Source organism: Aristolochia californica, unplaced genomic scaffold (genome assembly GCF_029961685.1).
Source record: "Aristolochia californica isolate CCGP_79_NKW_82.1479 unplaced genomic scaffold, dmAriCali1.0.hap1 SCAF_2, whole genome shotgun sequence".
Classification (NCBI taxonomy): Eukaryota; Viridiplantae; Streptophyta; class Magnoliopsida; order Piperales; family Aristolochiaceae; genus Aristolochia; species Aristolochia californica.
This window is the reverse complement of record NW_027181881.1, coordinates 27,580,107-27,606,653: the sequence shown is the minus strand read 5'-3', so window position 1 is coordinate 27,606,653 and position 26,547 is coordinate 27,580,107.

Sequence of the window (26,547 nt, the reverse complement as noted above, 5' to 3'; positions counted from 1 at the left end):
TGCATTTCCATTTTGGATGTTAAAATTTTTTTTTAGATCCAAACTTGAGTTTTCACTCTCCCATTTTTCTCTTTAACAAAAAAATATAACGCATAATAAAAAGAAAATTTTAGATTTCATGGATGCAAAAAAAATTGAAAATTATATCTCGCACTGAAAATGAACTCAAAAGTTTTTTTATCCATGTTTGGGAAATTCCAGTAGTACAACCCCTAATAATAAGCTTGGTGGAATTTTATAGGAAAGGGACTTCTAACGAATCCTAACATGCTTTAAATGTTGCGGATATGCATGCCCGAAACATGTTGTGGATGCAAGTGGACCTAGTGATTCAAAATTTTCAAGGAGTAGAAAAAATCAAATTTTAAAGTGGTTGGATATTTACTAGAGCCAAAAAACCCACTTTTTTCCTATCCTCAAAAATCACAGATACTTTTTGGAACTATCTCTCTCAGCATTTGTACATTCCCATTTTGGATGTTCAAAATTTGTTTTCAGATCCAAACTTGAGTTTTCACTCTCACATTTTTCTCGTAAATAAAAAAGATATAAGGTATAACAAAATGAAAATTTTAGAGTTCACGTATGAAAAAAAATTTGAAAATTATTTCACGCTCTAAAAATGAACTCCAAGGTTTTGTTATCCATGTTTGGGAAATTCCACTAGTACAACCCCTAATAATAAGCTTGGTGGAATTTTATCAGAAAGGGACTTCTAACAAATCCTAACATGCTTTAAATGTGGTGGATATGCTTGCCAGAAACATCTTGAGGATTCAAGTCGACCAAGTGATCGAAAAATTTCAAGGAGTAGAAAAAATCAAATTCTCAAGTAGTTGGAAATTTACTAGGGCCCAGCAACCCACTATTTGCCAATCCTTAAAAATCACAGATAGTTTTTGGAACTATCTCTCTCAGTATTTGTGCATTCCCATTTTGGATGTTCAAAATTTGTGTTCATATCACTGCTTGAGTTTTCACTCTCCCATTTTTCTGATAAACAAAAAAGATATAAGGCATAATAAAATGAAAATTTTAGATTTCATGTATGCAAAAAATTTTCAAAATTATTTCACCTTCTAAAAATGAACTCCAATGTTTTGTTATCCATGTTTGGGAAATTCCACTAGTACAACCCCTAATAATAAGCTTGGTGGAATTTTATAGGAAAGGGACTTCTAACTGATCCTAACATGCTTTAAATGTGGTGGATATGCAAGCCAGAAACATGTTGAGGATGCAAGTGAACCTAGTGATCCAAAAATTTTGAGAAGAAAAAATCAAATTCTCAAGTGCTTGGATATTTACCATAGCCAGACAACCCACTTTTTCTCTATGCTTAAATATCACAGATACATTTTGGAACTATCTCTCTCACCATTTGTGCATTTCCATTTTCGATGTTCAAAATTTGTTTTCAGATCCAAACTTGAGTTTTCACTCTCCAATTTTTCTCGTAAAAAAAAGGATAGTGGCATAACAAAATGAAAATTTTAGAGTTTGTGTATGCAAAAAAACTTTGAAAATTATTTCACGCACTAAAAATGAACTCCAAGATATTGTTATCCATGTTTGGGAAATTCCACTAGTACAACCCCTAATAATAAGCTTGGCGGAATTTTATAGGAAAGGGACTTCTTACTGATCCTAACATGCTTTAAATGTGATGGATATGCATGCCAGAAACATGATGAGGATGCAAGTCGACCTAGTGATCAAAAAATTTCAAGGAGTTGAAAAAAACAAATTCTCAAGTGGTTGGATATTTACCAGAGCCAAACAACCCAATTTTTTTCTATCCTAATAAATCACAGATACTTTTTGGAACTATCTCTCTCTGCATTTGTGCGTTTCCATTTTGGATTTTCAAATTTGTTTTCAGATGCAAACTTCAGTTTTCACTCTCCCATTTTTCTCGTAAACAAAAAAGATATCAGGCATAACATAATGAAAATTTTAGAGTTCATATATGCAAAAAAATTTGAAAATTATTTCTCGCACTAAAAATGAACTCCAAGGTTTTGTTATCCATGTTTGGGAAATTCCACTAGTACAACCCCTAATAATAAGTTTGGTGGAATTTTATAGGAAAGGGACTTCTAACTGATCCTGACATGCTTTAAATATGGTGGATATGCATGCCAAAAAGATGTTGAGGATCCAAGTCGACCTAGTGATCAAATAATTTCGAGTAGAAAAAATCAAATTCTCATGTGGTTGGGTATTTTCCAGTGCCAAAAAACCCCCTTTTGTCCAATCCTTAAAAATCACTGATACTTTTATGAACTTTCTCTCTCAGCATTTGTCCATTTCCATTTTGGATGTTCAAATTTGTTTTCAGATCCAAAATTCAGTTTTCACTCTCCTATTTTTGTCGTAAACAAAAAAGATATAAGGCATAAAAAAATGAAAATTTTAGAGTTTATGTATGCAAAAAAATTTTAAAATTATTTCACGCTCTAAAAATGAACTCCAAGGTTCTGTTATCCATGTTTGGGATATTCCATTAGTAGAACCCCTAATAATAAGCTTGGTGGAATTTTATCGGAAAGGGACTTCTAACTGATCCTAACATGCTTTAAATGTGGTGGATATGCATGCCTGAAACATGTTGAGGATGCAAGTGGACCTAGTGATCTAAAAATTTCAAAGAGTAGAAAATATCAAATTCTCAAGTGGTTAGATATACGAGAGCCAAACAACCCTCTTTTTGCCTACCCTTAAAAATCACAGATACTTTTTGGAACTATAACTCTCAGCATTTGTGCATTTCCATTTTGGATGTTAAAATTTGTTTTCAGATCCAAACTTGAGTTTTAACTCTCCCTTTTTTCTCGTAAACAATAAAGATATAAGGCATATAACAAAATGAAAATTTTAGAGTTCCTGAATGCAAAAAAATTTGAAAATTATTTCACGCATTAAAAATGAACTCCATGGTTTTGTTATCCATGTTTTTGAAATTCCACTAGTACAACCCCTAATAATAAGCTTGGTGGAATTTTATAGGAAAGGGACTTTTAACAGATCCTAACATGCTTTCAATATGGTGGATATGTGCCAGAAACAAGTTGAGGATGCAAGTGGACCTAGTGATCCAAAAAATTCAAGGAGTAGAAAAAATCAAATTCTCAAGTGGTTGGATATTTACCAGAGCCAAACAACCCACTTTTTGCCTATCCTTAAAAATCATAGACACTTTTTGGAACTATCGCTCTTAGCATTTGTACATTCCCAGTTTGGATGTTCAAAATTTGTTTCTAGATCCAAACTTGAGTTTTCACTCTCCCATTTTTCTCGTAAAAAAAAAGATATAAGGCATAACAAAATGAAAATTTGAGAGTTCATGTATGAAAAAAAATTTGAAAATTATTTCTCGCTCTAAAAATGAACTCCAAGGTTTTGTTGTCAATGTTAGGGAAATTCCACTAGTACAACCCCTATTAAAAAGCCGTGTGGAATTTTATAGGAAAGGGACTTCTAATTGATCCTAACATGCTTTAAATGTGGTGGATATGCATCCCAGGAACAAGTTGAGGATGCAAGAGGACCTAGTGATCCAAAAATTTCAAAGAGTAGAAAAAATCAAATTCTCAAGTGGTTGGATATTTACCAAAGCCAAACAACCCACTTTTTGCCTATCCTTAAAAATCATAGACACTTTTTGGAACTATCGCTCTCAGCATTTGTACATTCCCATTTTGGATGTTCAAAATTTGTTTTCAAATCCAAACTTGAACTTTAACTCTCCCATTTTTCTCGTAAAAAAAAAAGATATAAGGCATCAAAAAATGAAAATTTTAGAGTTCATGTATGAAAAAAAATTTGAAAATTATTTCTCGCTCTAAAAATGAACTCCAAGGTTTTGTTGTCCATGTTGGGGAAATTCCACTAGTACAACCCCAAATAAAAAGCTTGGTGGAATTTTATAGGAAAGGGACTTCTAATTGATCCTAACATGCATTTAAATGTGGTGGATATGCATGCCAGGAACAAGTTGAGGATTCAAGAGGACCTAGTGATCCAAAAATTTCAAGGAGTAGAAAAAATCAAATTCGCAAGTGGTTGGATATTTACCAGAGCCAAACAACCCACTTTTTGCCTATCCTCAAAAATCACAGATACTTTTTGGAACTATCTCTCTCAGCATTTGAACATTCCCATTTTGGATGTTCAAAATTTGTTTTCAGATCCAAACTTGAGTTTTCACTCACCCATTTTTCGCGTAAACAAAAAAGATATATGGTATAACAAAAAGAAAATTTTAGAGTTCATGTATGAAAAAAAATTTGAAAATTATTTCACGCTGTAAAAATGAACTCCAAGGTTTTGTTATCCATGTTTAGGAAATTCCACTAGTACAACCCCTAATAATAAGCTTGGTGTAATTTTATAGGAAAGGGACTTCTAACTGATCCTAACATGCTTTAAATGTGGTGGATATGCATGCGAGAAACTTGTTGAGGATGCAAGTGGACCAAGTGATCCAAAAATTTCAAGGAGTAGAAAAAATCAAATTCTCAAGTGGTTGGATATTTACCAGAGCCAAACAACCCACTTTTTTTGCCTATCCTTAAAAGTCACAGATACTTTATGGAACTATCTCTCTCAGCATTTGTGAATTTCCATTTTGGATGTTCAAATTTGTTTTCAAATCCAAACTTTAGTTGTCACTCTCCCATTTTTCTATTAAACTAAAACGATATAAGGCATAACAAAATGAAAATTTTTGAGTTCATTATTGCAAAAAACTTTGAAAATTCTTTCACGCACTAAAAATGCTCCAAAGTTTTGTTGTCCATGTTTTGGAAATTCCACTAGTACAACCCCTAATAATAAGCTTGGTGGAATTTTATAGGAAAGGGACTTCTAATTGATCCTAACATGCTTTAAATGTTGTGGATATGCATGCCAGAAACATGTAGACGATGCAAGTGGACCTAGTGATCCAAAAATTTCAAGGAGTAGAAAAAATCAAATTCTCAAGTGGTTGGATATTTACCAGAGCCAAACAACCCACTTTTTGCCTATCCTTAAAAATCATAGATACTTTTTGGAACTATCTCTCTTAGCATTTGTACATTCCCATTTTGGATGTTCAAAATTTGTTTTCAGATCCAAACTTGAGTTTTCACTCTCCCATTTTTCTCGTAAAAAAAAAAGATATAAGCTATAACAAAATGAAAATTTTAGAGTTCATGTATGAAAAAAAATTTGAAAATTATTTCACGCTCTAAAAATGAACTCCAAGGTTTTGTTATCCATGTTTGGGAAATTCCACTAGTACAACCCCTAATAAAAAGCTTGGTGGAATTTTATAGGAAAGGGATTTCTAATTGATCCTAACATGCTTTAAATGTGGTGGATATGCATGCCAGGAACATGTAGAGGATGCGTGGACCTAGTGATCCAAAAATTTTAAGTAGTAGAAAAAATCAAATTCTCAAGTGGTAGGATATTTACCAGAGCCAAACAACCCACTTTTGGCCTATGCTTAAAAATCACATATAGTTTTTGGAACTATCTCTTACAGCATTTGTGAATTCCCTTTTTGGATGTTCAAATTTGTTTTCAGATCCAAACTTTAGTTTTCACTCTCCTATTTTTCTAGTAAACTAAACGATATAAGCCATAACAAAATGAAAATTTTTGAGTTCATGTATGCAAAAAACTTCTAAAATTATTTCACGCACTAAAAATACTCCAAAGTTTTGTTATCCATGTTTTGGAAATTCCACTAGTACAAACCCTAATAATAAGCTTGGTGGAGTTTTATAGGAAAGGGACTTCTAACTGATCCTAACATGCTTTAAATATGGTGGATGTGCATGCCAGAAACATGTTGAGGATGCAAGTGGACCTAGTGATCCAAAAATTTCAAGGAGTAGAAAAAATCAAATTCTCAAGTGGTTGGATATTTACCAGAGCCAAACAACCCACTTTTTGCCTATCCTTAAAAATCACAGATACTTTTTGGAACTATCTCTCTTAGCATTTGTACATTCCTATTTTGGATGTTCAAAATTTGTTTTCAGATCCAAACTTGAGTTTTCACTCTCCCATATTTCTCGTAAACAAAAAGGATAAAAGCTATAACAAAATGAAAATTTTAATGTTCATGTATGAAAAAAAAATTGAAAATTATTTCACGCTCTAAAAATGAACTCCAAGGTTTCGTTATCCATGTTTGGGAAATTCCACTAGTACAACCCCTAATAATAAACTTGGTGGAATTTTATAGGAAAAGGATTTCTGATTGATCCTAACATGCTTTAAATGTGGTGGATATGCATGCCAGGAACAAGTAGAGGATGCGTGGACGTAGTGATCCAAAAATTTCAAGTAGTAGAAAAAATCAAATTCTCAAGTGGTTGGATAATTACCAGAGCCAAACAACCCACTTTTGGCCTATCCTTAAAAATCACATATACTTTTTGGAACTATCTCTCTCAGCATTTGTACATTCCCATTTTGGACGTTCAAAATTTGTTTTCAGATCCAAACTTGAGTTTTCACTCTCCCATTTTTCTCGTAAACAAAAAAGATATAAGCTATAAAAAATTAAAATTTTAGAGTTCATGTATGAAAAAGAATTTGAAAATTATTTCACGCTCTAAAAATGAACTCCAAGGTTTTGTTATCCATGTTTGGGAAATTCCACTAGTACAACTCCAAATAGTAAGCTTGGTGGAATTTTATAGGAAAGGGATTTCTAATTGATCCTAACATGCTTTAAATGTGGTGGATATGCATGCCAGGAACATGTAGAGGATGCGTGGATCTAGTGATCCAAAAATTTCATGTAGTAGAAAAAATCAAATTCTCAAGTGGTTGGATATTTACCAGAGCCAAATAACCCACTTTTGGCCTATCCTTAAAAATCACACATACTTTTTGGAACTATCTCTCTCAGCATTTTTGCATTTCCATTTCGGATGTTCAAAATTTGTTTTCAGATCTAAACTTCAGTTTTCAATCTCCCATTTTTCTCGTAAACAAAAAAGATATAAGGCATAACAAAATGAAAATTTTATAGTTCATGTATGCAAAAAAATCTGAAAAGTTATTTCACGCACTAAAACTTAACTCCAAGGTTTTGTGATCCACGTTTGGGAGCTTCCACTAGTACAACCCCTTATAATAAGGTTGGTTGACTTTTATAGGAAAGGGGCTTCTAATAGATCCTGACATGCTTTAAATGTGGTGGATATGCATGCCAGAAACATGTTGAGGATGCAAGTGGACATAGTGACCCAAACATTTGGAGTAGAAAAAATCATATTCTCAAGTGGTTGGATATTTTCCAGAGCCAAACAACCCACTTGTTGCCAATCCTTAAAAATCACTGATACTTTTTGGAACTATCTCTCTCAGCATTTGTGCATTTCCAATTTGGATGTTTAAATTTGTTTTCAGATCCAAACTTGAGTTTTCACTCTCCCATTTTTCTCGTAAACAAAAAAGATATAAGGCAAAACGAAATGAAAATTTTAGAGTTCATGTATGAAAAAAAATTTGAAAATTATTTCACGCTCTAAAAATGAACTCCAAGGTTTTGTTATCCAAGTTTCGGAAATTCCACTAGAAAAACCCCTAATAATATGGTTGGTGGAATTTTATAGGAAAGTGACTTCTAACTGATCCTAACATGCTTTAAATGCGGTGGATATGCATCCAAAAACATGTTGAGGATGCAAGCTGACCAAGTGATTCGAAAATTTCAAGGAGTAGAAAAAATCAAATTCTCAAATGGTTGGATATTTACCATAGCCAAACAACCCACTTTTTGCCTATCCTTAAAAATCACAGATACTTCTTGGAATTATCTCTCTCAGCATTTGTGCATTTCCATTTTGGTTGTTCAAAATTTGTTTTCAGATCCAAACTTGAGTTTTCACTCTCCCATTTTTCTCGTAAACAAAAAAGATATAAGGCATAAAAAAATGAAAATTTTTGAGATCATGTATGCAAAAAAATTTGAAAGTTATTTCACGCACTAAAAATGAACTCAAAGGTTTTGTCATCCTTGTTTGTGAAATTCCACTAGTACAACCCCTAATAATAAGCTTGGTGGAATTTTATAGGAAAGGGACTTCAAACTGATCCTAACATGCTTTAAATGTGGTGGATATGCATCCCAGAAACATGTTGAGGTTGCAAGTGACCTAATGATCCAAAAATTTCAAGTAGTAGAAAAAATCAAATTCTCAAGTGGTTGGATATTTACCAGAGCCAAACAACCTACTTTTTCCCTCTCCTTAAAAATCACAGATACCTATTGGAACTATCTCTCTCAGCATTTGTGCATTTCCATTTTGGATGTTCAAATTTGTTTTCAGATCCAAACATGAGTTTTCACTCTCCCATTTTTCTTGTAAACAAAAAAGATATAAGGCATCACAAATTGAAAATTTAAGAGTTCATGTATGCATCCAAATTTTGAAAAGTATTTTATGCACTAAAAATGAACTCCAAGGTTTTGTTATCCATGTTTCGGAAATTCCACTAGTACAACCCCTAATAATAAGCTTGGTGGAATTTTAGCGGAAAGGGACTTCTAACTAATCCTAACATGCTTTAAATATGGTGGATATGCATGCGAGAAACTTGTTGAGGATGCAAGTGGACCAAGTGATCCAAAAATTTCAAGGGGTAGAAAAAATCAAATTCTCAAGTGGTTGGATATTTACCAGAGCCAAATAACCCACTTTTTTTGCCTATCCTTAAAAATCACAGATACTTTTTGGAACTATCTCTCTCAGCATTTGTCCATTTCCATTTTGGATGTTAAAATTTTTTTTTAGATCCAAAATTGAATTTTCACTCTCCTATTTTTCTAGTAAATAAAAAGGATTTAAGGCATAAAAAATTAAAAAATTTAGAGTCCATGTATGCAAAAAAAATTGAAAATTATTTCACGCACTAATAATGAACACCAAAGTTTTGTTATCCACGTTTTGGAAATTCCACTAGTACACCAAAGTTTTGTTATCACGCTCTAAAAATGAACTCCAAGGTTTTATTATCCATGTTTGGGAAATTTCACTAGAACAACCCCTAATAATAAGCTTGGTGGAATTTTATAGGAATGGGACTTCTAACTGATCCTAACATGCTTTAAATGTGGTGGATATGTATGCACGAAACATGTTGAGGATGCAAGTGGGCCTTGTGATCCAAAAATTTCTAGGAGTAGAAAAAATCAATTTCTCAACTAGTTGGATATTTACCAGAGCCAAACAACCCACTTTTTGCCTATCTTTAAAATCACAGATACTTTTTTTAACTATCTCTCTCAGCATTTGTGCATTTCCATTTTGGATGCTAAAATTTGTTTTCAGATCCAAACTTGAGTTCTCACTCACCCATCTTTCTCATAAACTAAAAAGATGTAAGTTATAACGAAATGAAAATTTTAGAGTTCATGTATGCAAAAAAAATTTGAAATTTAATTCACGCACTAAAAATGAAATCCAAGGTTTTTTTCTACATGTTTGGGAAATTTAACTAGTACAACCCCTAATAATAAGCTTGGTGGAATTTTATAGGAAAGGGACTTCTAACAGATCCTAACATGCTTTCAAAGTGGTGGATTTGCATGCCAGAGACATGTTGAGGATGCAAGTGGACCTAGTGATCCAAAAATTTCAAGGAGTAGAAAAAATAAAATTCTGAAGTGGTTGGATATTTACTAGAGCCAAGCAACCCACTATTTGCCTATCCTTAAAAATCACATATACTTTTTGGAAATATCTCTCTCTGCATTTTTGCATTCCCATTTTGGATGTTCAAAATTTGTTTTAAGATCCAAACTTGAGTTTTAACTCTCCCATTTTTCTCGTAAACAAAAAAGATATATGGCATAACAAAATGAAAATTTTAGAGTTCATGTATGAAAAAAAATTTGAAAATTATTTCTCGCCCTAGAAATAAACTCCAAGGTTTAGTTGTCCATGTGTGGGAAATTCCACTAGTACAACCCCTAATAAAAAGCTTGGTGGAATTTTATAGGACAGGGGCTTCTAATTGATCCTAACATGCTTTAAATATGGTGGATATGCATGCACGAAACATGTTGAGGATGCAAGTGGACCTAGTGATCCAAAAATGTCAAGGAGAAGAAAAAATCAAATTCTCAAGTGGTTGGATATTTACCAGAGCCAAACAACCCAATTTTTGCCGATCCTTAACAATCACATATACTTTTTGGAACTATCTCTCTCAGCATTTGTGTATTTCCATTTTGGATATTGAAAATTTGTTTTCAGATCCAAACTTGAGTTTTCACTCTCCCATTTTTCTCATAAACAAAAAAGATATAAGGCATAACAAAATGAAAATTTTAGAGTTCATGTATGCAAAAAAATTTAAAAGTTATTTCACGCACTAAAAATGAACTCCAAGGTTTTTTTATCATTGTTTGGGAAATTCCACTAGTACAACCCTTAATAATAAGCTTGGTGGAATTTTATAGAAAAGGGACTCCTAACTGATCCTGATATGCTTCAAATGTGGTGGATACGCATGCCAGAAACATGTTGAGAATGCAAGTGGACCTAGGGATCCAAAAATTTCAAGCAGTAGAAAAAATCAAATTCTGAAGTGGTTGGATATTTAGCAGAGCCAAACAACCCACTTTTTGCCTATCCTCAAATATCATAGATACTTTTTTGAACTATCTCTCTAACCATTTGTGCATTTCCATTTCGGATGCTTAAATTTGTTTTCAGATCCAAACTTGCGTTTTCACTCTCCCATCTTTCTCGTAAACAAAAAAGATGTAAGGCATAAAAAAATTAAAATATAAGAGTTCATGTATGCAAAAAAAATTTGAAATTTATTTCACGCACTAAAAATGAACTCCACGGTTTTCATATCCATGTTTCGGAAATTCCACTAGTACAACCCCTAATAATAAGCTTGGTGGAATTTTATAGGAAAGGGACTTCTAACAGATCCTAACATGCTTTCAATATTGTGGATATGTGCCAGAAACATGTTGAGGATGCAAGTGGACCTAGTGATCCAAAAAATTCAAGGAGTAGAAAAAATCAAATTCTCAAGTGGTTGGATATTTACTAGAGCCAAGCAACCCACTATTTGCCTATCCTTAAAAATCACAGATACTTTTTGGAACTATCTCTCTCAGCATTTGTGCATTTCCATTTTGCATGTTCAAATTTATTTTCAGATCCAAATTAGAGTTTTCACTCTCCCATTTTTCTTGTATACAAAAAAGATATAAGGCATAACAAAGTGAAAATTTTAGAGTTCATGTATGCAAACAAATTTGAAAATTATTTGGCACACTAAAAATGATCTCAAAGGTTTTGTTATCCATGTTTGGGAAATTCTACTAGTACAACCCCTAATAATAAGCTTGGTGGAATTATATAGCAAAGGGACTTCTAACTGATCCTAACAAGCTGTAAATGTGGTGGATATGCATGCTAGAAACTTGTTGAGGATGCAAGTGGACTAAGTGATCGAAAAATTTCAAGGTAGAAAAAATCAAATTCTCAAGTGGTTGGATATTTACCAGAGCCAAACAACCCACTTTATTTCCCTATCCTTAAAAATCACAGATACTTTTTGGAACTATCTCTCTCAGCATTTGTGAATTTCCATTTTTGATGTTCAAATTTGTTTTCAGATCCAAACTTTAGTTTTCACTCTCCCATTTTTCGAGTAAACAAAAATGATATAAGGCATAACAAAATGAAAATTTTTGAGTTCATGTATGTAAAAAAAATTTGAAAATTATTTCACGCACTAAAAATGAACTCCAATGTTTTGTTATCCATGTTTGGGAAATTCCACTAGTACGACCCCCAATAATTAGCTTGGTGGAATTGTATAGGAAAGGGACTTCTAACTGATCCTAACATGCTTTAAATCTGGTGGATATGCATGCCAGAAACATGTTGAGGATGCAAGTGAACCTAGTGATCAAAAAATTTCAAGAATTAGAAAAATCAAATTCTCAAGTGGTTGGATATTTACCAAAGCCAAACAACACTTTTTGCCTATGCTTAAAAATCATAGATAGTTTTTGGAACTATCTCTCACAGCATTTGTATATTCCCATTTTGGATGTTCAAAATTTGTTTTCAGATCAAAACTTGAGTTTTCACTCTCCCATTTTTCTCGTAAACAAAGAAGATATCAGGTATAACAAAATGAAAATTTTAGAGTTCATGTATGAAAAAAAATTTGAAAATTATTTCATGCACTAAAAATGAACTCCAAGGTTTTGTTATCCATGTTTGGGAAATTCCACTAGTACAACCCCTAATAATAAGCCTGGTGGAATTTTATTGGAAAGGGATTTCTAATTGATCCTAACATGCTTTAAATATGGTGGATATGCATGCCAGGAATATGTTGAGGATGCGTGGACCTAGTGATCCAAAAATTTCAAGTAGTAGAAAAAATCAAATTCTCAAGTGGTTGGATATTTACCAGAGCCAAACAATCCATTTTTTGCCTATCCTTAAAAATCACAGATACTTTGAGGAATTATCTCTCTCAGCATTTGTACATTCCCATTTTGGATGTTCAAAATTTGTTCTTTGATCCAAACTTGAGTTTTCACCCTCCCATTTTTCTCGTAAACAAAATAGATATATGGTATAACAAAATGAAATTTTTAGAGTTCTTGTATCAAAAAAAATTTGAAAATTATATCACGCTCTAAAAATGAACTCCAAGGTTTTGTTATCCATGTTTGGGAAATTCCACTAGAACAACCCCTAATAATAAGCTTGGTGGAATTTTATAGGAAAGGGACTTCTAACTGATCCTAACATGCTTTAAATGTGGTGGATATGTATGCCAGAAACATGTTGAGGATTCAAGTGGGCCTTGTGATCCAATAATTTCAAGGAGTAGAAAAAATCAAATTCTGAAGTGGTTGGATATTAACATAGCCAAGCAACCCATTATTTGCCTATCCTTTAAAATCACAGATACTTTTTGGAACTCTCTCTCTCAGCATTTGTGCTTTCCCATTTTGGATGTTCAAATTTGTTTTCAAATCCAAACTTCAGTTTTCACTCTCCCATTTTTCTTGTAAAAAAAAAAAAAGAAAAAAGGCAAAAGTAAATGAAAATTTTAGAGTTCATATATGCAAAAAAAATTGAAAAATTATTTCACGCACTAAAAATGAACTCCAAGGATTTGTTGTCCTTGTTTGGGAAATTCCACTAGTACTACCCCTAATAATTAGCTTGGTGAAATTTTATAGGAAAGGGACTTCTAATTGATCCTAACATGCTTTAAATGTGATGGGTATGCATGCCAGAAACATGTTGAGGATGCAAGAGGACCTAGTGATCCAAAAATTTCAACGAGTAGAAAAAATCAAATTCTCAAGTCGTTGGATAATTACCAGAGCCAAACAACCCACTTTATGCCTATCCTTAAAAATCACACATACTTTTTGGAAGTATCTCTCTCTGCATTTGTGCATTTCCATTTTGGATGTAAGGCATTTTTTTCACTGTCGCATTTTTTCTCATAAAAAATAAAGATATAAGGCACTACAAAATGAAAATTTTAGAGTTCCTGTATGCAACAAAGGTTTAAAATTATTTCATGCACTAAAAATGAACTCCAAGGTTTTGTTATCCATGTTTGGGAAATTCCACTAGTACAACCCCTAATAATAAGCTCGGTGGAATTTTATTGGAAAGGGACTTCTAACTGATCTTAACATGCTTTCAATGTGGTGGATATGCAAGCCAGAAATATGTTGAGGATGCAAGTGGACCTAGTGATCCAAAAATTTCATGGAGTAGAAAAAATCAAATTCTCAAGTGGTTGGATATTTACCGGAGCCAAACAACCCACTCTTTGCCTATCCTTAAAAATCACAAATACTTTTCGGACCTATCTCTCTCAGCATTTGTCCATTTCCATTTTGGATGTTCAAATTTTTTTTCAGATCCAAACTTGAGTTTTCACTCTCCCATTTTTCTGGTGAACAAAAAAGATATAAGGCATAATAAAATGAAAATTTTAGATTTCATGTATGCAAAAAAATTTCAAAATTATTTCACGCACTAAAAATAAACTCCAAGGTTTTTTTATCCATGTTTGGGAAATTCCACTAGTACAACCCCTAATAATAAGCTTGGTGGAATGATATAGGAAAGGGACTTCTAACATATCATAACATTCTTTAAATGTGGGGGAGAGGCATGCCAGAAACATGTTGAGGATGGAAGTGAACCTAAAGATCCAAAAATTTCAAGGAGTAGAAAAAAATCAAATTCTCAAGTGGTTGGATATTTACTAGAGCCAAACAACTCACTTTTTGCCTATCCCTAAAAATGACAGATACTTTTTGGAACTATCTCTCTCTGCATTTGTGCATTTCCATTTTGGATGTTCAAATTTTTTTTCAGATCCAAACTTCAGTTTTCACTCTCCCATTTTTCTCGTAAAAAAAAGATATAAGGCATAAAATAATCAAAATTTTATAGTTTATGTATCAAAAAAGATTTGAAAATTATTTCATGCACAAAAAATGAACTCCAAGAATTTGTTATCCATGTTTGGGAAATTCCACTAGAACAACCCCTAATAATAAGCTTGGTGGAATTTAATAGGAAAGGGACTTTTAACTTATCATAACATGCTTTAAATGTGGTGGATATGCATCCTAGAAACATGATGAGGATGCAAGTAGACCTAGTGATCCAAAAATTTCAAGGTGAAGAAAAAACCAAATTCTCAAGTGGTTGGATATTTACCAGAGCCAAACAACCCACTTTTCGCCAATCCTTGAAAATCAAAGATACTTTTTTGACCTATCTCTCTCAGCATTTTTGCATTTCCATTTTGGATGCTAAAATTTGTTTTCAGATCCAAACTTGAGTTTTCACTCTCCCATTTTTCTCGTAAACAAAAAAGATATAAGGCATAACAACATTAAAATTTTAGAGTTCATGTATGCCTAAAAAATTGAAAATTATTTCACGCACTAAAAATGGACTCCAAGGTTTCGTTATCCATGTTTGGGAAATTCCACTAGTACAACCCCTAATAATAAGCTTGGTGGAATTTTATAAGAAAAGGGACTTCTAACTGATCCTAACATGCTATAAATGTGGTGGATATGCATGCAAGAAACATGTTGAGGATGCAAGTGGACCTAGTGATCCAAAAATTTCGAGGACATGAAAAAATCAAATTCTCAAGTGGTAGGATATTTACCAGAGCCGAACAACCAACTTTTGGCCTATCCTTAAAAATCACAGATACTTTTTGGAACTATCTCTCTAAGCATTTGTGCATTTCCATTTTGGATGTTCAAAATTTGTTTTCAGATTCAAACTAGAGTTTTCACTCACCCATATTTCTCGTAACCAAAAAAGATATATGGTATAACAAAATGAAAATTTTAGAGTTCATGTATGAAAAAAAATTTGAAAATTATTTCACGCTCTAAAAATGAACTCCAAGGTTTTGTTATCCTTGTTTGGGAAATTCCACTAGTACAACCCTTAATAATAAGCTTGGTGGAATATTTTAGGAAAGGGACTTCTAACTGATCTTGACATGCTTTAAATGTGGTGGATATGCATGCCAGAAACATGTTGAGGATGCAAGTGGACCTAGTGATCCAAAAATTTCAAACAGTAGAAAAAATCAAATTATCAAGTGGTTGGATATTTACGAGAGCCAAACAACCCATTTTTTGCCTATCCTTAAAACTCGCAGATACTCTTTTGATCTATCCCTCTAAGAATTTGTGCATTTCCATTTTGGATGCTCAAATTTGTTTTCAGATCCAAACTTGAGCTTTCACTCTCCCATCTTTCACGTAAAAAAAAAAGATGTAAGGCATAAAAAAATGAAAAAATTAGTGTTCGTGTATGAAAAAAAAATTTGAAATTTATTTCACTCACTAATAATGAAGTCCAACGTTTTGTTATCCATATTTGGGAAATTCCACTAGTACAAACGTTAATAATAAGCTTGGTGGAATTTTAAAGGAAAGGGACTTCTAACAGATCCTAACATGTTTTCAATGTGCTGGATATGTGCCAGAAAAAAGTTGAGGATGCAAGTAGACCTACTGATCCAAAAATTTCAAGGAGTTGAAAAAATCATATTCTCAAGTGGTTGGATATTTACCAGAGCCAAGCAACCCACTATTTGCCTATCCTTAAAAATCACAGATACTTTTTGGAACTATTTCTCTCAGCATTTGTGCATTTCCATTTTGGATGTTCAAATTTCTTTTCAGATCGAAACTTGAGTTTTCACTCTCCCATTTTTCTTGTAAACAAAAAAGATATAAGGCATAACAAAGTGAAAATTTTAGAGTTCATGTATGCAAATAAATTTGAAAATTATTTCACACACTAAAAATGAACACCAAGGTTTTGTTATCCATGTTTGGGAAATTCCACTAGTACAACCCCTAATAATAAGCTTGGTGGAATTTTATAGGAAAGGGACTTCTAACTGATCCTAACATGCTTTAAATGTGGGGGTTATGCATGCCAAAAACTTATTGAGGATGCAAGTGGACCAAGTGATCAAAAAATTTCAAGGAGTAGAAAAAATTAAATTCTCAAGTGGTTGGATATTTACCAGAGCAAAACAACCCACTTTTTTTGCCTATCCTTGAAAATCACAGATACCCTATTGAACTATCTCTCTCAGCATTTGTGAATTTCCATTTTGGATGTTCAAATTTGTTTTCAGGTCCAAAACTTTAGTTTTCACTCTCCCATTTTTCTAGTAAACAAAAACGATATAAGGCATAGCAAAATGAAAATTTTTGAGTTCATGTATGCAAAAAAATTTGAAAATTTTTTCACGCACTAAAAATACTCCAAAGTTTTGTTATCCATGTTTGGGAAATTCCACTAGAACAACCCCTAATATTAAGCTTGGTGGAATTTTATAGGAAAGGGACTACTAACTGATCCTTACATGCTTTAAATGTGGTGGATATGCATGCAAGAAACATGTTGAGGATGCAAGTGGACCTAGTGATTCAAAAATTTCGAGTACAAAAAATCAAATTCTCAAGTGGTTGGATATTTACCAGAGCCAAACAACCCACTTTTTGCCTATCCTTAAAAATCACAGATACTTTTTGGAATAATCTCTCTCAGCATTTGTGCATTTCCATTTTGGTTGTTCAAAATTTGTTTTCAAATCCAAACTTGAGGTTTCACTCTCCCATTTTTTTTGTAAACAAAAAAGATATAAGGCATAACAAAATGAAAATTTTAGAGTTCATGTATGCAAACAAATTTGAAAGTTATTTCACGCACTAAAAATGAACTCCAAGTTTTTGTTATCCTTGTTTGGGAAATTCCAGTAGTACAACCCCTAATAATAAGCTTGGTGGAATTTTATAGGAAAGGGACTTAAAACTGATACTGACATGCTTTAAATGTGGTGGATATGCATGCCAGAAATATGTTGAGGATGCAAGTTGACCTAGTGATCCAAAAATTTGAAGGAGTAGAAAAAATCAAATTCTCAAGTGGCAGGATATTTACAAGAGCCAAACACCCCATTTTTTGCCTATCCTTAAAAATCAAAGATACTTATTGGAACTATCTCTCTCAGCATTTGTGTATTTCGATTTTGGATGTTCAAATTTTTTTTCTGATCCAAACATGAGTTTTCACTCTCCCATTTTTCTTGTAAACAAAAAAGATATAACGCATAATAAAATGAAAATTTAAGAGTTCATGTATGCATACAAATTTGAGAAGTTTTTCAGGCACTAAAAATGAACTCCATGGTTTTGTTATCCATGTTTGGGAAATTCCACTAGTACAACCCCTAATAATAAGCTTGGTGGAATTTTATTGGAAAAGGACTTCTAACTGATCCTAACATGCTTTAAATATGGTGGATATGCATGCCAGAAACTTGTTGAGGATCGAAGTGGACCAAGTGATCCAAAAATTTCAAGGGGTAGAAAAAATCAAATTCTCAAGTGGTTGGATATTTACGAGAGCCAAGCAACCCACTTTTTTTGCCTATCCTTAAAAATCACAGATACTTTTTGGAACTATATCTCTCAGCATTTGTGCATTTCCATTTTGGATGTTAAAATTTGTTTTCAGATCCAAACTTGAGTTTTCACTCTCCCTTTTTTCTAGTAAACAAAAATGATTTAAGGCATAAAAAATAAAAAAAATTTAGAGTTCAAGTATGCAAAAAAAATTGAAAATTATTTCACACACAAAAAATGAACACCAAAGTCTTGTTATCCATGTTTGGGACATTCTACTAGTACAACCCCGAATAATAAGCTTGGTGGATTTTTTTAGGAAAGGGACTTCCAACTGATCCTAACATGCTTTAAATGTGGTGGATATGTATGCCAGAAACATGTTGAGGATGCAAGTGGACCTAGTGATCCAAAGTTTTCAAGGAGTAGAAAAAAAAAAATTCTCAAGTGGTTGTATATTTACCAGAGCCAAACAACCCACTTTTTGCCTATCCTTAAAAATCACAGATACTTTTAGGAACTATCTCTCTTAGCAGTTGTACATTCCCATTTTGGATGTTCAAAATTTGTTCTCTAATCCAAACTTAAGTTTTAACTCTCCCATTTTTCTTGTAAACAAAAAAGATATATGGTATAACAAAATGAAAATTTTTGAGTTCATGTATGAAAAAAAATTTGAAAATTATATCACGCTCTAAAAATGAACTCCAAGGTTTTGTTATCCATGTTTGGGAAATTCCACTAGAACAACCCCTAATAATAAGCTTGGTGGAATTTTATAGGAAAGGGACTTCTAACTGATCCTAACATGCTTTAAATGTGGTGGATATGTATGCACGAAACATGTTGAGGATGCAAGTGGACCTAGTGATCCAAAAATTTCAAGGAGTAGATAAAATCAAATTCTCAAGTGGTTGGATATTTACCAGAGCCAAGCAACCCACTATTTCCCTATCCTTAAAAATCAAAGATACTTTTTGGAAATATCTCTCTCAGTATTTTTGCATTCCCATTTTGGATGTTCAAATTTTTTTTTAAAATCCAAACTTGAGTTTCCGCTATCCCATTTTTCTTGTAAACAAAAAAGATATATGGCATAACAAAATGAAAATTTTAGAGTTCATGTATGAAAAAAAAAATTGGAAATTATTTCTCGGCCTTGAAACAAACTCCAAGGTTTTGTTGTCCATGTGTGGGAAATTCCACTAGTACAACCCCTAATAAAAAGCTTGGTGGAATTTTATAGGACAGGGACTTCTAATTGATCCTAACATACTTTAAATGTGGTGGATATGCATGCCAGGAACATGTTGAGGTTGCAAGTGGACCTAGTGATTCAAAAATTTCAAGGAGAAGAAAAAATCAAATTCTAATGTGGTTGGATATTTACCAGAGCCAAACAACCCAGTTTTTGCCTATCCTTAAAAATCACATATACTTTTTGGAACTATCTCTCTCAGCATTTGTGCATTTCCATTTTGGATCTTCAAAATTTTTTTCAGATCCAAACTTGACTTTTCACACTCCCATTTTTGTCATAAACAAAAAGATATAAGGCATAACAAAATGAAAATTTTAGAGTTCATGTATGCAAAAAAATTTGAAAATTATTTAACGCACTAAAAATGAACTCCAAGGTTTTATTATCCTTGTTTGGGAAATTCCACTAGTACAACCCTTAATAATAAGCTTGGAGAAATTTTATAGGGAAGGGACTTCTAACTGATCCTGACATGCTTTAAATGAGGTGGATATGCATGCCAGAAACATGTTGAGGATGCAAGTGGACCTTGTGGTCCAAAAATTTCAAGCAGTAGAAAAAATCAAATTCTCAAGTGGTTCGATATTTACTAGAGCCAAACAACCCAATTTTTGCCTATCCTTGAAAATCACAGATACTTTTTTGAACTATCTCTCTAAGCATTTGTGCATTTCCATTTTGGATGCTCAAATTTGTTTTCAGATCCAAACTTGAGTTTTCACTCTCCCATTTTTCTCGTAAACAAAAAAGATGTAAGGCATAACAAAATTAAAATATTAGATTTCATGTATGCAAAAAAAATTTGAAATTTATTTCACGCACTAAAAAGGAACTCCAAGGTTTTGTTATCAATGTTTGGGAAATTCCACTAGTACAACCCCTAACAATAAGCCTGGTGGAATTTAATAGGAAAGGGACTTCTAAAAGATCCTAACATGCTTTAAATGTGGTGGATATGCATGCCAAAAACATGTTGAGAATGCAAGTTGACCTAATGATCCAAAAATTTCAACGAGTAGAAAAAATGAAATTCTCAAGTGGTTGGATTTTTACCAGAGCCAAACAACCCACTTGATGCCTATCCTTAAAAATCACACATACTTTTTGGAACTATCTCTCTCTGCATTCGTGCATTTCCATTTTGGATGTTCAAATTTTTTTTCAGATCCAAACTTGATTTTTCACACTCCCATTTTTCTCGTAAAAAATAAGGATATAAGGCACAACAAAATGAAAATTTTAGAGTTCATGTCTGCAAAAAAGGTTGAAAATTATTTCACGCACTAACAATGAACTCCATGGTTTTGTTATCCACGTTTGGGAAATTCCACTAGTACAAACCCTAATAATAAGCTTGGTGGAATTTTATAGGAAAGGGACTTCTAACTGATCCTAACATGCTTTAAATGTGGTGGATATGTATGCCAGAAACATGTTGAGGATGCAAGTGGACCTAGTGATCCAAAAATTTCAACGAGTAGAAAAAATCAAATTCTCAAGTGGTTGGATATTTACCAGAGCCGAACAACCCACTTTTTGCCTATCCTTAAAAATCACAAATACTTTTCGGAACTAGCTCTCTCAGCATTTGTGCATATATATTTTGGAAGTTCAAAATTTTTTTTCAGATCCAAACTTGAGTTTTCACTCTCCCATTTTTGTGGTAAACAAAAAAGATATAAGGCATAATAAAATGAAAATTTTAGATTTCATGAATGCAAAAAAATTTCAAAATTATTTCACGCACTAAAAATGCACTCCAAGGTTTTGTTATCCACGTTTGGGAAATTCCACTTGTACAACCCTTAATAATAAGCTTGGTGGAATGATATAGGAAAGGGACTTCTAACATACCATAACATGCTTTAAATGTGGGGGATAGGCATGCCAGAAACATGTTAAGGATGCAAGTGGACCTAGAGATCCAAAAATTTCGAGTAGAAAAAATCAAATTCTCAAGTGGTTGGATATTTACCAGAGCCAAACAACCCACTTTTTGCCTATCCCTAAAAATTACAGATACTTTTTGGAACTATCTCTCTCAGCATCTGTGCATTTCCAATTTGGATGTTCAAATTTTTTTTCAGATCCAAACTTGAGCTTTTACTCTCCCATTTTTCTCGTAAAAAAAAGATATAAGGCATAAAATAATGAAAATTTTATATTTCATGTATCCAAAAAAATTTGAAAATTATTTCACGGACAAAAAATGAACTCCAAGAATTTGTTATCCATGTTTGAGAAATTCCACTAGAACAACCCCTAATAATAAGCTTGGTGGAATTTAATAGGAAATGGACTTTTAACATATCCTAACATGCTTTAAATGTGGTGGATATGCATCCAAGAAACATGATGAGGATGCAAGTGGACCTAGTGATACAAAAATTTCAAGGAGAAGAAAAAATCAAATTCTCAAGTGGTTGGATATTTACCGGAGCCAAACAACCCACTTTTTGCCAATCCTTAATAATCACAGATAGTTTTTTAAACTATCTCTCTCAGCATTTTTGCATTTCCATTTTGGATGCTAAAATTTGTTTTCAGATCCAAACTTGAGTTTTCACTCTCCCATATTTCTCGTAAACAAAAAAGATATAAGGCATAACAAAAATAAAATTTTAGAGTTCATGTATGCCTAAAAAATTGAAAATTATTTCACGCACTAAAAAAGAACTCCAAGGTTTCGTTATCCATGTTTGGGAAATTCCACTAGTACAACCCCTAATAATAAGCTTGGTGGATTTTTATAGGAAAGGGACTTCTAACTGATCCTAACATGTTTTAAATGTGGTGGCTATGCATGCCAGAAACATGTTGAGAATGCAAGTGGTCCTAGTGATCCAAAAATTTCGAAGACTTGAAAAAATCAAATTCTCAAGTGGTTTGATATTTACCGAAGCCGAACAACCCACTTTTTGCCTATCATTAAAAATCAATGATACTTTTTGGAACTATCTCTCTCAGCATTTGTAAATTTCCATTTTGGATGTTCAAAAGTTGTTTTCAGATTCAAACTAGAGTTTTCACTCTCCCATATTTCTCGTAACCTAAAAAGATATGGGAATAACAAAATGATAATTTTTGTTTGCAAAAAAAATTGAAAATTATTTCACGCACTAAAAATAAACTTCAAGGTTTTGTTATCCATGTTTGGGAAATTCCACTAGTACACCCCCTAATATTAAGCTTGGTGGAATTTTATAGGAAAGGGACTTCTAACTGATCCTAACATGCTTTCAATGTGGTGGATATGCATGCCAGAAACACGTTGAGGATGCAAGTGGACCTAGTGATCAAAAAATTTCAAGCAGTAGAAAAAATCAAATTCTCAAGTGGTTGGATATTTACCAGAGCCAAACAACCCACTTTTTGTCTATTCTTAAAAATCACAGATACTTTTTGGAACTATCTCTCTCAGCATTTGTACATTCCCATTTTGGATGTTCAAAATTTGTTTTCCGATCCAAACTTGAGTTTTCACTCTCCCATTTTTCTCTTAAAAAAAAAAGAGTGGCATAACAAAATGGAAATTTTAGATTTCACGTTTGTAAAAAAATTTGAAAATTATTTCACGCACTAAAAATGAACTCCAAGGTTTTGTTATCCATGTTTGGGAAATTCCACTAGTACAACCCCTAATAATAAGCTTGGTGGAATTTTATAGGAAAGGGACTTCTTACTCATCCTAATATTCTTTAAATGTGGTGAATATGCATGTCAGAAACATGATGAGGATGCAAGTGGACCTAGAGATCAAAAAATTTCAGGGAGTAGAAAAAATCTCAGAATTTGTGCATTTCCATTTTGGAAGTTCAAAATTAGATTTCAGATCCAAACTTGAGTTTTCACTCTCCCATTTTTCTCGTAAACAAAAAATATTTAAGGCTTACCAAAATGAAAATTTTTGAGTTCATGTATCAAAAAAAATTTGAAAATTATTTCACGTACTAAAAAAGAACTCTAAGGTTTTGTTATCAATGTTTGGGAAATTCCACTAGTACAACCCCTAATAAAAAGCTTGGTGGAATTTTATAGGAAAGGGACTTCTACTGATCCTAACCTATTTTAAATGTGGTGGATATGCATGCTAGAAACATGTTGAGGACGCAAGTGGACCTAGTTATTCAAAAATTTCAAGGAGTAGAAAAAATCAAATTCTCAAGTGGTTGGATATTTACCAGAGCAAAACAACCCACTTTTTTTGCCTAACCTTAAAAATCAAAGATACTTTTTGGATCTATCTCTCTTAGCATTTGTGCATCTCCATTTTGGATGTTAAAATTTGTTTATAGATCCAAACTTGAGTTTTCACTTTCCCATTTTTCTAGTAAACAAAAACGATATAAGGCATTAAAAAATGAAAGTTTTAGAGTTCATGTATGTAAAAAATTTGAAAATTATTTCACGCACAAAAACTGAACTCCAAGGTTTCGTTATCCATGTTTTGGAAATTCCACTAGTACAACCCCTAATAATAAGCTTGGTGGAATTTTATAGGAAAGGGACTTCTAACTGATCCTAATATGCTTTAAATGTGGTGGATATGGATGCCATAAACATGTTGAGGATGCAAGTGGACCTTGTGATCCAAAAATTTCAGGAAGTAGAAAAAATCAAATTCACATGTGGTTGGATATTTACTAGAGCCAAGCAATCCACTTTTTGCCTATCCTTAAAAATCACAGATACTTTTTGGAACTATCTCTCTCAGCATTTGTGCATTCCCATTTTGGATGTTCAAAATTTGTTTTCAGATCCAAACTTGATTTTTCACTCTCCCATTTTTCTTGTAAACAAAATAGATATATGGCATAACAAAATGAAAATTTTAGAGTTCATATATGCAAAAACATTTGAAAATTATTTCAAGCACTAAAAATGAACTCCTAGGTTTTGTTATCCATGTTTGGGAAATTCCACTAGTACTACCCCTAATAATAAGCTTGGTGGAATTTTATAGGAAAGGGACTTCTAACTGATCCTAACATGCTTTAAATGTGGTGGATATGCTTGCCAGAAACATGTTGAGGATGCAAGTGGACCAAGTGAACCAAAAATTTCATGGAGTAGAAAAAATCGAATTCTCAAGTGGTTGGTTATTTATCAGAGCCAAACAACCCACTTTTTACCTATCCTTAAAAATGACAGATGCTTTTTGGAACTATCTCTCTGAGCATTTGTGTATTTCCATTTTGGATGTTCGAAATTTGTTTTCAGATCCAAACATGAGTTTGCACTCTCTCATTTTTCTCGTAAACAAAAAAGATATAAGGCATAACAAAATAAAAATTTTAGAGTTCATGTATGCAAAAAAAATTTAAAGTTATTTCACGCACTAAAAATGAACTCCAAGGTTTTGTTATCCTTGTTTTGGAAATTCCACTAGTTCAACCCCTAATAATAAGCTTGGTGGAATTTTATAGGAAAGGGACTTCTAACTGATCCTGACATTCTTTAAATGTGGTGGATATGCATGCCAGAAACATGTTGAGGATGCAAGTGGACCTAGTGATCAGAAAATTTCAAGGAGTAGAAAAAATCAAATTCTCAAGTGGTTGGATATTTACCAAAGCCAAACAACCCACTTTAGGCCTATCCTTAAAAATCACAGATACTTTTTAGAACTATCTCTCTCAGCATTTGTGCATTTCCATTTTGGAAATTGAAATTAGTTTTCAGATTCAAACTTGAGTTTTCACTCTCCCATTTTTCTCGTAAAAAAAAAAAATGATATAAGGCGTAACAAAATGAAAATTTTAGAGTTCATGTCTGCAAAAAAATTTGAAAGTTATTTCACGCACTAAAAATGAACTCCAAGGTTTTGTGATCCATGTTTGGGAAATTTCATTAGTACAACCCCTAATAATAAGCTTGGTGGAATTTTATAGGAAAGGGACTTCTAACTGATCCTAACATGCTTTAAATGTGGTGGATATGCATGCCAAAAACTTGTTGAGGGTGCAAGTGGACCATGTGATCCAAAAATTTCAAGGAGTAGAAAAAATCAAATTCTCAAGTGGTTGGATATTTACATGAGCCAAACAACCCACTTTTTTTGCCTGTCCTTAAAAATCACAGATACTTTTTGGAACTATCTCTCTCAGCATTTGAGCATTTCTAATTATGATGTGCAAAATTTGTTTTCAGATCCAAACTTGAGTTTTCACTCTCCCATTTTTCTCGTAAAAAAAAAAGATATAAGGCTAAACAAAATGAAAATTTTAGAGTTCATGTATGCCAAAAAATTTGAAAGTTATTTCACGCTCTAAAAATGAACTCCAAGGTTTTGTTATCCATGTTTGGGAAATTCCACTAGTACAACCCCTAATAATAGGCTTGGTGGTATTTTAAATTAAAGGGATTTCTAACTGATCTTGACATGCTTTAAATGTGGTAGATATGCATGCCAGAAACATGTTAAGGATGCAAGTGGACCTAGTGATCCAAAAATATCAAGGAGTAGAAAAAATCAAATTCTGAAGTGGTTGGGTATTTACCTGAGCCAAAAAACCCACTTTTTGCCTATCCTTAAAAATCACAGATACTTTTTGGAACACTCTCTCAGCATTTGTGCATTTCCTTTTTGGATGTTTAAATTATTTTTAGATCCAAACTGGAGTTTTCACTCTCCCATTTTTCTTGTAAACAAAAAGATATAAGGCATAACAGAATGAAAATTTTAGAGTTCATGTATGCAAACAAATATGAAAATTATTTCACGCACTAAAAATGAAGTCCAAGGTTTTATGGACCATGTTTGTAAAATTCCACTAGTACCACACCTAATAATAAGCTTGGTGGAATTTTTTAGGAAAGGGATTTCTAACTGATCCTAACATTCTTTAAATGTGGTGGATATGCATGCCAAAAACTTGTTGAGGATGCAAGTGGACCAGGTGATCCAAAAATTTCAAGGAGTAGAAAAAATCAAATTCTCAAGTGGTTGGATATTTACCAGAGCCAAACAACCCACTTTTTTTGCCTATCACTAAAAATCACAGGTACGTTTTTTAACTATCTCTCTCAGCATTTGTGCATTTCCATTTTGATGTTAAAATTTGTTTTGAGATCCAAACTTGAGTTTCCACTCTCCCATTTTTCTTGTAAACAAAAACGATATAAGGTATAACAAAAAGAAAATTTTAGAGTTCATGTATGCAAAAAAATATGAAAATTATTTCACGCACTAAAAATGAACTCCAACGTTTCGTTATCCATGTTCGGGAAATTCCACTAGAGCAACCCCTAATAATAAGATTGGTGGAATTTTATAGGAAAGGGACTTCTAACT